Here is a 12476-nt window from a genome sequence, read left to right as displayed (position 1 = left end):
GCATATTTCAAAAGGTGGAAATAAAGAAACCGAGAAAAATATAACTACTTGTAAGACGACTTACTATATATAGAAACTGTGACAGTGCAAATATAATTGGGGTGAAAGATTACCGTGTCAACTATTACAAGACTGGTTTTCTCTATGCAAACAGATTCCAACAATTAATGAAATTGTGATTAATCGTTTAGTGCTAAAACGAAGTCAAATAAGATCGTTGGAACTACTTGCATTCTCAGATGCATCTGAGAGAGACTATGGGGCATGTATTTACATCCGATCTACCAATCAAAACAATGAACATACAGTACATTTGTTGTGCTCAAAGTCAAGGGTAGCCGAAATGCTACGTGACTATCCCTTAAGGTGGGCGGGTCCAGATTCGCTGAAACAAATTCTAAGTAATTGGCCGCAAGGACATCAGGAAGAGTGCCCTGATGATATTTCCGTTTAGAGAAATGCTATCATTAGTTTAAATGCATGCAAGGTTGAAAGGCTATTCATTCATAAGTATTCAACCTTTACCAAATTACCGAGGGTAACAGCTTTCATGCAACGATTTCTTCCAATAGTCAACGGAAAAACAGCATTCCTCTGCATCACAGACCCTTCATGAGTTGAATGTAGCAACAAGAAAAGTTGTTAGAATTGCACAAGTTGATTCATATTCATCTAATATGACTTCATTGAGGGAAAACAGCATCGTAAATGGTAAGAGTTAACTCAAGTAACTACATCCTTTTCTAGATGGTAAAGACATATTGAGAGAAGGAGGGAGATTGCATGCTGTAGCATTACCATGCAAATCTAAACATTCAATGATACACCAAAGCGTCATATCACAAAATTGCTAATTGAACATGAGCACCAGAGACTACCACACGCACGACCTCAGCTGATGATAGCTTCACTTAGAGAAAGCTTTTGGATACAAAGGATTAGGCCAGCAGTCAAGGCAGTGATACACTCCTGTATTTTATGCTTTAAGTTGAAGTCAACCACAGCTCATCAGCTTATGGGCAGCTTACCAACATCTAGAATTCAACCAAGTCGACCATTTTCCAGCTCTGGAGTTGATTATGCTGGACCAATCTATGTCAAGCTAGGCAATTCGAGAAGCAAGGTGCAGACGAAGGCATACATTGCTATATTCATCTGTCTTGCTACCAAGGCTATTCATATTGAATTAGTCAGTGACATGACCACAGAAGCATTTATCGCTGCATTAAGGAGATTTATAGCCAGAAGAGGAAAATGCAACCACATCTACAGCGACAACGGGTCAAATTTTGTTGGTGCTGAGCGAGAGCTTAAGAAACTATTTACCGACAAAGAGCGACGAAGAGGATTTACTGATTTCTTAAGCCAAGAAGGATGTCAATAGCATTTAAATTCTCCAAATTCACCACAACAAGGAGGATTATGGGAAGCCGGGGTAAAATCAACTAAATGAGACGAGTAGTTGGCGTAGCATCTTTAACCTTTGAAGAAATGCTTACGGTTTTAACTAAGGTAGAAGCTTGTTTGAATTCACGTCCACTATGCCCACTATCAGATTACCCATCTGGTCTTTCCTTCCTTACTCCTGGACATTTCCTTACAGGAGGTACCTTGACCTCACTATCCGAACCTGATCTTTGTGATGTAGTTCTCCACAGGCTTACCAGATGCAGCGGGTGCAGCAGATAGTCCAGAGGCTATGAAGATGCTGATCCAGAAAGTATCTACATACATTACAGCAACGTCAGACGTGGACGGAAACATCTAAGAATTTGCAGCCGGGAGATTTGGTCCTCATCAAAGAAGATAACGCCTCATGTCTTCACTGGAAGACCGGAGTTATCAAGGAGACTTACCCAGGAAGTGATGGACTTGTTCGAGTTGTGACTCTAAAAACATCAACCGGTCTATTGAAACGATCAGTTCAAAAACTATGTCCGCTCTCTAAGGTTTGTGCCACGTAAAGATTATTTTAACTTGTTTGTGTTTTCCAAAAAGAGAGACCCTCTTTCAATAGGCGGCATGTTTAGGAACCATTTCTTTTGTTTTTATCCATGCGCTCACTCCAAGGGAGCCAGTCAGCCTCGCGCAACCGTCTCGGGTGGACGTGTGGAACAGTTCCCAATCCTTTCAAGATCCTTTTTTACTTTGTGCTCTTCTTACTAGTGTAATTTCATATAAAGATTCCTGATAACAAACCAGCATTTAAATTAATATAGTCCACTGTAATTCAATACCCAAACAGAGTCACTTCAAATTCAAACAAATGATGGGTCGTTATCGATTGATTGCTACAAAGTGAATGAAAATCCCCATCAATAAGTGATTCCCATTATTCATTGCGCAAAAACAGTGTTTAATCAATAACTCTTGAAATAATAATGAAATTTATATTATTTTTGATTTCTCTGAGGCTCCCATATATGGGGAGGAATAGGGATGTATCCCCTTAACTATAGTTACCATCGTTACGCCACTGCCAAATAGATAGAAGTTAATTGATCGAAAATAATTGAGTGACTCGAAAGTTAAGAAGCAGCAGTGACATAAAATACTTGAGAATTATAAATACCTAATTAATGATTCTTAAATGATAAGGTTTCAGGCAATCATAATACTAAAAAACTTTGTCGGTGATTGAGCTTTATTGAAATAGGAAATGCCACTTTATTTCCATTATATGCTTTAACCTATTCCCTACTGTACGTGTGGACGTTTCCTGACCTGGGAGACGACGGGCGTATATATACGTGTGAGATTTACCCCGCCAGGCGATCGAAAGCCGTATGTATGCGTTTTCTAGCTCCCCCCCTTTTAGGATGGTCGTGGGTTTACGACGTCCTTGTCTCGGGACCCAACGCTTCGGGGTTTAGGATTAACCCTCCGAATCCGGGAGCAGGTACCCGGACCCTTGGTCTTTTAGGACCCTTCTCAGCGGTACGGGACAGCGGTAATTCAATTGTTTATACAGTCAATTTTCGAAATTAATATTTGTTCATATTTCTCAAGAAATATACACTAAGAATTGAATTATTTGTCTTTTGCGCAGCGCTTACAATTTTAAACTAAATTCTACGACAAATATTAACTTATATCTCGAGTTATGTATAAACATCAACATGGAAATTGATACTGCGTTAAATGCGTTAATAATGGCCTAAGCACTTCGTTTAAAATTTGACAATGCTCAGATAAAAATGAGGAATTCAATTCAAAGGCTGTAATTTACGTGCAAGCAACAAGTATCCATTTGCTAAATTCATATACGCAATACATAAGTTTACCGCGAACCCATGCCGCAGGTATGGTCGTAAACCCAGAAAGGAGGGAGCGCAACTACTCTCGGAGTCCGAGATAATGCGCAGTCCCTGCGTGGAGGGGTCGAAAATGGTTCAGCGAGACCCTTCTTAACGAATGCCCTCCAAAAATGCTCCGTACCACGAGAAAGAAGTCTCTTGGGGCTCAGTACAGCAGTCATGCTAAGACGAAAACTCCGCCGTCTCGAAAGGGTTAAGATGGGGCCGAAGAGTGTTTTTGAGAACATTAACAGGTGAACAGCTATTTCTGATGTCACAACTTCACCACTTAACTAGTAGTTGATGCAGTGTGCGATGTAGAAATATATTCTAATGAAGAACTCCAGAATATATGAAAATTGGAAGGCCAGTTGAGAAATGAGGGTCTCACGTAACGGTGAAAGTGAATATCGATGAGGATTAAAAAGCGATTCTCTAACACTCGATGAGGGGGCTGCACCTTTCTTCCGCCTCCAAATTCCTATGGAAAAGGCGCATGGTTTATTTTCGTCCCCATGACAGAACACAATATATCCTGTCGTTGTTGAGATAATATTTAACGAAATAAAGAATTAACTAATATGTAGCCATTTTTGAAAATGATCTCAACAAATCACGTGGACTACATTCCAAAAATTAAGTTTTCGAAGCAAAGATTTTGTTGACACCCCAAATCGGCCAGTTTCCTTCATCAGAGAAAATGACAGGCATCGATTACGATTAGTTACCCAACATTAGGGATTCAAATTATACACATTATTTGGTTTTAGAAATCCCAGTTTAAACGAATGGTAATGGTCATTTTAACCGCATTTGAAAACGGCCAGATTGGCGCCCATTCGATTAAACTCCACGTAACGTCACAGGGACCTAGTTTCTATACGAGAAGATAGCAGTTTTACATAGTTTGAGATTTCCAATGCATGCATAAGGCACAGAGCTCAGGGAAACATCTCTTAATAATCACTTATTAAAAGTACTAATGGTAGGAAAGTTTCCTTCGTTTGATAAGGAGTTAATAATCCTTATTTAAGCCAAGCGCTACCTGCTAGCATCCTGCATCGAAGCGGCGTACATATTCTCGCTCCATGGTCGCCTTAAATGGCGATAGCGGGAACTAGAATGACGACACACGGGATTTTCCCAGTGTTCATATTTCGCCGTCGCGTTTTCGCGCGCTTGAAATTTTTCACTTCTCAATTATACGGGAAAAATAGATATCATCTTTTAAAAATTTAAAGGCATGAAATGCATACTTCAGGTTTAATAATCTTCCCAATTAGGTAGTAAAAATGTAATAGGAAACCACCCTTTTGCAGTAGGTAACAGTCAATGGAAACCATGTATTAAGGAGAAAATTAACCCTTCAGCTGCGGTAGTTCATCAATTTAGCTACCAGCCTGTGCGCAAAAGAATCAATACATATTCCTCCCTCTAGCCTGGTGTCTCCAAATCCACAGCCGAGTGCCTCGTAAGGAGTGGACTCAAATAATCCGGGGAACTCTTCTTCCTTTCTCATCAACAGATAGGCCTACATTTAGACAATTTTCCTAGGCATATTGTCGTGACCTCAAGAGAGCACGATACTATTTGGGGAGTTCGTAGCTAGAGGTAGAGAGGAATCTTAATTAACAGAGGCAGTCATTATAAATGAATACACACCCAGTTCTAAGTAAAGTCCATTTAATAACACTCAGTACATAGGTGAGACTGGCTTAACTTACTCGTCGAAAAAAGAGGCCATGCTGGAGATGAAGTAGACGAAGATCGGAGTGTCTGGAGACAAGGCTGACGGCAGCTGGCGGCAAGCAGACGCAAGTGCAGGTAACAGCGTCGAGCGTGGATTCGGCTAACCGATTTACAAGACTGACGCTTGGCGTCTCTGAGATTTCCTATTTATATGGACGCCCTCTCTGGAATATTCCATGGTTTACTCATCCGACACGTGTAAGAGAAGAAATGCGTAGTTTCTCACGACCTTTTGGAAAAGTCACACGTATTCTATATAAATTTATTACCCAAGGTGGTAGGGGTTAATCTTACGTCAGAAGCGAGAGTTGAGTGTTTTCCCGGATGTCAGCCGGTTGCGGTCACCGCGATAGGAGCGGTAATTTCAAAGGGATGGCGAAAATTAATGAGCGTATGTCTCAAGAAAATACGCGAGGCGAAAAGTTTGGAAATAGCCTTTGACCTCTTGAGGGCTCTCCTTCGTGAGAACCTGGCCAAGAAGGGTTGGTAAGCCTAATATGGAATCGTGAGAACTTGTATTGAAAGCCAAAGAGAGATAGGTCATAGGTCGCGAAAAAGGTAAAAGAATTTTAAGAAGGAAAGGTGAAGGCCACCTAATATTGACCGGGAGAGGGGCCTTGCAAACGCGTGAAAGTCAGAACACCACAATATTAACAGCGTAGAGCGGTAAGAAAACAATACGAAATGGACAGTAGGATAGGATATTCAAAGAGGAAAATAACGCCAAAAATAACGAAATCGTAGAATGTCACTAATGGCGCAAAATGAGGGAATAATTACTTAGCATTGGAAAGTATAATGGGATAGGGCCAATTACCTTACAGGAAAAATGCCATGAGTTTCCACATTCCATAGCACGTAAATATTATGTAATTTTAGTAATGCATTATTAAATTGATATTTTTCGTATTCCTTAACCACTGGCATGGAAAATAACCGAAAGACTTTCATTTTCGCACGTGTTGTAGACATATTAACGTCGCGGAGCCAGAAAGAAAAAATGTGAAATTGGCAGTGCGAAAGGAAATGCCGTAAAGCATCCATTACAGAGAGGGATGGCCAAGGAAGCTTAAGCCGCATTAGCGATCCGTACAGTGAGGAAAAGTCACTTAGGCTGTACCCGCGAGGCAATAAAAACTATGGGAATATGACGTATATAGTTCACCAATGATCAAACTTCTAAAATCTTTTTCCCGCAGTCTGAGGCTTAAGCGTTGCGACAATATTTCCATGGTCTTTTGTCGATTTTTTAGGGGGGGGGGGTAATTCAATGGCTCTTTATCGTATCTTGTCTCGTTTACCGTAAACATCGGTGTGAGTGAATGCATCAGTCAGCCAAACGTCAGAAGTCCGTCTCAATGTGTACTGACTTTGCGACAAGGATTCTTTTCCAGGTGAACTCACCTTATATTGCATGTTCTTCTAACTATTCGATGGTCGCGTGAGCTCTGGAGACTATATTCTCATGCCAACTCATTTCATTCATTCTAAACCAGCTACAGTAATCACCTATTTTCCTGATCAAAAGAGAAACACATGTAAAACTGGATGTGTCCAAGGTAGAATAAAAGTACCTGAAATACGATGCGTTTAAAACGGAAAAGAGACATTTAATTGACGCGGAATCATTTTGAAGTTCACTTTAGACAGACAATTCAATTTTTCCTTAATGGCATTTCATTTTGGAATCAGAAAGGGAATCTAAGTGCAAATTTAATTTCCACACGGGTCCATCGAATTCACCATGAATTTAGAACCGAGGAGTGTCGGATAGAATTCAGTAAAACCATCCGCATAAGACCGAGAGGAAAATGAAATTAAGCATTTCATGAAGCCGCAGGTCTTAGTATTGTTTAATGGAATGATAACTCGGTTGTCACTGTAAACAGCAATACAAGTTTTGCGCTTTCATTGGGCGTAGGGAAACATTTAAGTAAAAAAATTAAATACTTACCTCAGCCTCGAGTTATTGGAGAGTATAGTAAATATATTGGAGGTGTGGACCTACAAGAAATGCAAATGCAAAATACCACACTAGAATCCGAGAGAAAAAAGGTCCTATGTAAATAATTTACTGTACGGCGTTTGTTCTAACGCCTGGAAACAGTACACGTTATGCAACGGAAGTAAAAGTCAGTGGTAGACTTCAATTCGTATTCAGTTCAGTGACGCATCTAAAAAGTGAAGTGAAGAAGTCAGTAGATGACGTACCCCTATGCAATTTACGTCCACAAACAGAAAGGCCATGAAATTCTTCGCGGATACGTTAAGTAAGAAAGAATGAATTTTCCAATAGAGTTGAATTGCAATGGCTTTATCTGATATGATAAAATTAATGTAAATTTAAAAATGTGAAAGGTATGGTCACCCGTGAAAATATTCGCAGTGACAAATTTCTTTCAAACCGTAAAGCATACCGGTTTTATAGAGACTTTAGGTTAAATTACGCGACATCTCATTGGAAACATGATGTCTATGAATAATAATTATCAAATATTACGATATAAGCCTATAAAAATATAAATAGCGTAGGGTTATATCTGTAGCATATATGTAAAATAGCGCAGAATTATATCCGAAAATAAAAACGGTATATACCTACGAAAGAGCAATATATGGTAATGCGGGTGAACAATGCCTTAACGTACTAAATACCGCTGAAGTTGCGATAACTCAGCATTTATTTTTCACCAAAAGTAAATTTATTTATTTTCAATTTAGATTATTTAGCGTATTATTAAGTAAAATAAAGAGGGATAATTATATATTAGGTATTTATTTACTTGGCCTAATGGGTTAATAACTACTTATATTCTGTCAAAAATACCATGTATTTTTGTAATTTTAATTTTTTCAAGAGTTTATGATTATTGAATTCTGATATTTTATTGTTTATTTTTGTTCACATTTTTTTTAAAAACATACATGTATATTTTATGAAAACGTTAAGTTATAATAAATTTTCTCTCCATTCTGATCCTGGGAACTCATACTTTAATTACTAAACCAAACGCAAAATAAGATATATAGCACTAGGTAGTGTATAAACATTTTCTTTAATTTACAGCAAAACTCGCTCTCGCGTCTCTTGAACTTTGAAATTTCCATTAAAAAATAAATCTGGATTCAGAATAAATATCCTTTAAAATGATACTTTATTCATTATTACGGCATGCACAAAGATCCAGATATAAATTTGCAAATTACAGCAGCACATCATTTTGACGCCGACAGTAAGATATTTGCAAAGCGGTGAATACGGATAACCGCTTGAACGTAATATAGTATCGCGCATGCAATCTTCGCTCCCAAAATATCTACGTGATAGCAATGCCCTTGCGGACTTAGCAAACCGTGGCTTTTCATTCCCTGCGATAAAAATATGTATATTGACCACATTTTTTCCGTGAAATATTTAGTGCATGATAAAATTATCTCAATTGATATATCTGGCACGCAAAACCACGCGTGTAATGAGATGAATTAAGTAAAAAATATTTTAAACACAGCAGGGTAGTTATTTGTTTCATGCCTATAAAAGGGACAAAGTTACCAGGAAATTTATGGCCATTCACCTGAGAAATAAATTCCTTACTTGATCATTTAAGCCTTAACCATGGCTAGGAATGTTTTCAAGAGGACGTATTATTGTCATTTGAACAAATCATTGCATGGTGATTGTGATGCAGGCATTCAAACTACAACCCAATAATGATGTAATCATTGAAAATCCTGTGGGTTAGGCCGGCCCTTATTTTTCAGAATTGCGAAAAGTTATTTTTTCCTAGTCTCAAAATGATCTAAATGAGGTTTATATTCACGTGCTAAAATTTGGTTACTTTAAAATTACGGCAACCCGTGCCCCGAGGGCCCTAAATATTGAGGACCCTCAATTGTGTTTTTTGGATCAGAGTAAGTCCTTTCTCTATGTAAAACTTAAAAGTAAAGCTTTTTAGGGCCTATTTTGTTTTTTTTAATTATCTCCAAGCGTTTAGGAGATATCGCCCATCGATATGCAAATCACCCCCGAGGGCGCCACCCCGCACCGCGGCGCCGCTGAGGTACGGCCCGCACCACTTACTAGACAGTTCCCCTCCACCCCCTCTCTTCCCTCGACAAAGACTTTCCTCCAGATTACAATATTTACATGGTAGTGGTACAGAACTGAACAAGTTATTCGTCCAGTGTCATGATTAATGCAGATAAAGCCTACAATGTCAATTTTAACCCTACAATGCCATCATTTGCACGAGGTACCGACCCCTTAAACCTTAATTTGTTCCCACCATACGGCCGCGAACCATTCCAGCAAGGTCTAAAATGCTCTTTATGCACAAATTTTTATAAGCATGTGATACATTTGTGTCTGAGAATTAAAAAAGAAAAAAGGAGATGAGCAGGGCTTCCAGGGCTCCAACAGAGGATAGAAATATTCAAGGAAGAAGAAACGAGGCTGTCAGTTCACGGACAGTGGAGAGATAGTTCTAGTGTATTGTGTGCAAAGGATAGGAATTTAAGTTTTTTACTATGTAAGGAGGAAATTGGTGAAATAACTAGTTTATCATGAATACACGTGACGTTCCTTTTAAGAATAGGCCAACATGGAAAGGCATGAAATCAAGACTAAATCCAGGAATTGAACTGGTTGGAAATGAATGTGAAGAAAAACTTGGCTGAAAATTACCTACGGTGAGAATAGTACTGTTTGTTTTCTCAATGACCTAATGGGTTCGTAATTTATGAGACCTAGTGCGAGAAAAACCGTAAGAAATGTTTCCGTTTCATCCATGGTACAAAACGAGAATTCCTGTTATTACGGCAAATAAAGCGATTGTAAGTTAGAAAAATTACGCAAATAATGGATGAACGTGCGACGAATTAAAGAGATAGCGCAAAATATAGTGGACATGAAGAAAATCTTTCGTAACAAAACTTGGTGATTTGTTTGACATTGCAAGGAGCGATACCATTGAGTTTTTCACGCACGAGGAGGAGTGTGCAGTTAATCTCTCGGATAAATGTGCTTGGGTTGAAGAAGTAAAATACTTACGCGATCAAAGAGGAGCACAAATTGCAGCTATTAGTAGAAAAAATTTCAATATATTCAAAAAGAAAGAAAAAGATGTGGCTCTCCGCTCCTTGTGGTGCATCTGCTCCCAACAGTGACCCGCAGTTCCTAAAAAGATTTGTTAGTTACGAAAGTGTTAACCTGGACATAGCAAAAGCAGTACAAAAGAGGTTTTCAAAACACTTGTGGTACCTGAGTGAGGAGTTGTAGGCCTGTCATTCTTCGACGGATCATTTTCTAGATGTGAAAAGGAAAACATGATATGTCTTATGAGGACATGCGTGGTAAAATATGATCCACCTAAGAAGGCATCATATAAACATAAAGACATGACTAGGCTATCTATTTCAAATTTCGTCACTACTAATTCGAGGAAGCTATTTAATACATTGTAAATATGCACTCCATTCTTTGATTCGCACATGCGAGGATGGTATCAACATCCAAGAACGATTTGCAGATTATTCGGGGTCCTCAAATGGTAAATGATTGTTCAGAGAGAGGGCTCAAACAAATTCGAGGTTTTAAGGGTGAGTCACGTAGAAGGAAGAGAGCTGTCAACATTTATTACTAAGTGTGAATTTTCATAGTAGCAGAACCCCTAACGTGCACACAGACACTACAATTGCCAAATTTGGGTATCAGTGAAAGATTTAAAGTACTCTGAAAATGTGTATTGTTTTGGTTGATATCCACTGAAATTCATGGACAGCGTGAAAATAAATTGATCAATTGGATTGGGAATATTACAACGGCAATTAAATTCTTTCTAACGTAAGCACATTTATTCAGACTAGATCTTGCCAGTGGGAGCAAATACTTTGTCGAGGGAGGGGAGGGGGTGAAGGGGAAGTCTCTAGTAAGTGGTGCGGGCCATACCTCAGCGGTGTCGCGGTGCGGGGTGGCACCCTGCGGGTGAATTGCATAACGACGGACGATATCTCCTAAACGCATGAAGTTAATTCTAAACAAACAGAAAATCGGCCCTAAAGGGCTTTACTTTTACGTTTTACATAGGCATAGCACTTTTTCTGCTCCAAAAAACTCAATTGAGGGTCCTCAGTATTTAGGGCCCTTGGGGCACGGGTTGCCGTAATTTTAAAGTAACCAAATTTTAACAGGTAAATATAAACCTCATTTGGATAATTTTGAGACTAGGAGAACATAGCTTTTCGCAATACTGATAAATAACGGCCGGCCTAATGTGGGTACATCAACAATTAAAAAAGACGAGTTCAGTGCAGCACTCTCTTCATCAATCGTAAATTGTTAATAACTTAATATTTGCATATAAATTACATAGAAGCACTATATCCACTAACACCGATTACACAATTAAACACTGATTAATCACAAAATTGACATTGATTATATTGAAAATTAATCTTGAGACAAAGTTCCTCGAGTTTTTATCGAAAGTGTTGAAATATATGGCTTATATTTAAATGTAAATAATTTTCTACCAGTAAAAAAGTAGAAGTTAAATATACAGGAATAAATTATTTAGTACTTGAAACTTTAACAGAATAAATTTAATTGAACATTTATGAAATTACGTCACAGACCTATTTGACTATTTTTATCATTATCAACATTATGGGATATTTTTTTTTAATTTCATACAAGAAGAACTCCTAATATTAACCCTTCCGCGCCGGACCTTCGTTGAAGGAAATTCTTCCTGAATACGAGTCTCTTGAAAGTTTTCTTTACTCCTCTGTACGAAGCCTTTCCGCGTCGACTAAAGGCAGTGGGTCCCTCCCGAAACATTTTTGGACCCAACTCGGTGGGGCGCCGATCCTTTTCCTCGGCCTCTGTCCCAGACCCTAGAGGGATTAAAAGCCCCTTCCTAGCACGAGTCCGCGGTCAACTAGCTAAAATATTAACGCAGAATATATGCAAATACTTGTTGTTCGTATCGATTTTTTTAAATTCAAAATGAATTTCGTGTTTTATTCTGAGCGTGCAGAAATTTTAAACGAAGTTCTAACGTTTATATAGACGGATTTAGTATATTTACTAGTTATTCTATAAGTCTGTTGATATTAACGTTAGAATTTCGTTTGAAATTTCCATGTGGTCAGCAAAAAAAGATAAATTCATTTCTAGCATAGGATTTCAAAAGTAAGCAACAAATATTTTTTTGAAAACACACTGCAAATAACAGTTGTTGACCGCGTGGAGAGGATAGGAAAGGCTCGACCTGAGTGGCCGAAGAAGGGGCTGTGCTCCCCCTAATGCGGATCGTGAGGGGCGACCGCGTCCGTGGGTCTATTGTGTCTTACACGGTCACTTTTTTCGACCTGTACCGCACAGGCGCGGCATTCGTTGGTTAGGGTAAGAACATTCAGGACGCACTGGTG

Source organism: Ischnura elegans (assembly GCF_921293095.1).
Source record: "Ischnura elegans chromosome 13 unlocalized genomic scaffold, ioIscEleg1.1 SUPER_13_unloc_4, whole genome shotgun sequence".
Lineage (NCBI taxonomy): Eukaryota > Metazoa > Arthropoda > Insecta > Odonata > Coenagrionidae > Ischnura > Ischnura elegans.
Note: the sequence above shows the minus strand (reverse complement) of the source record.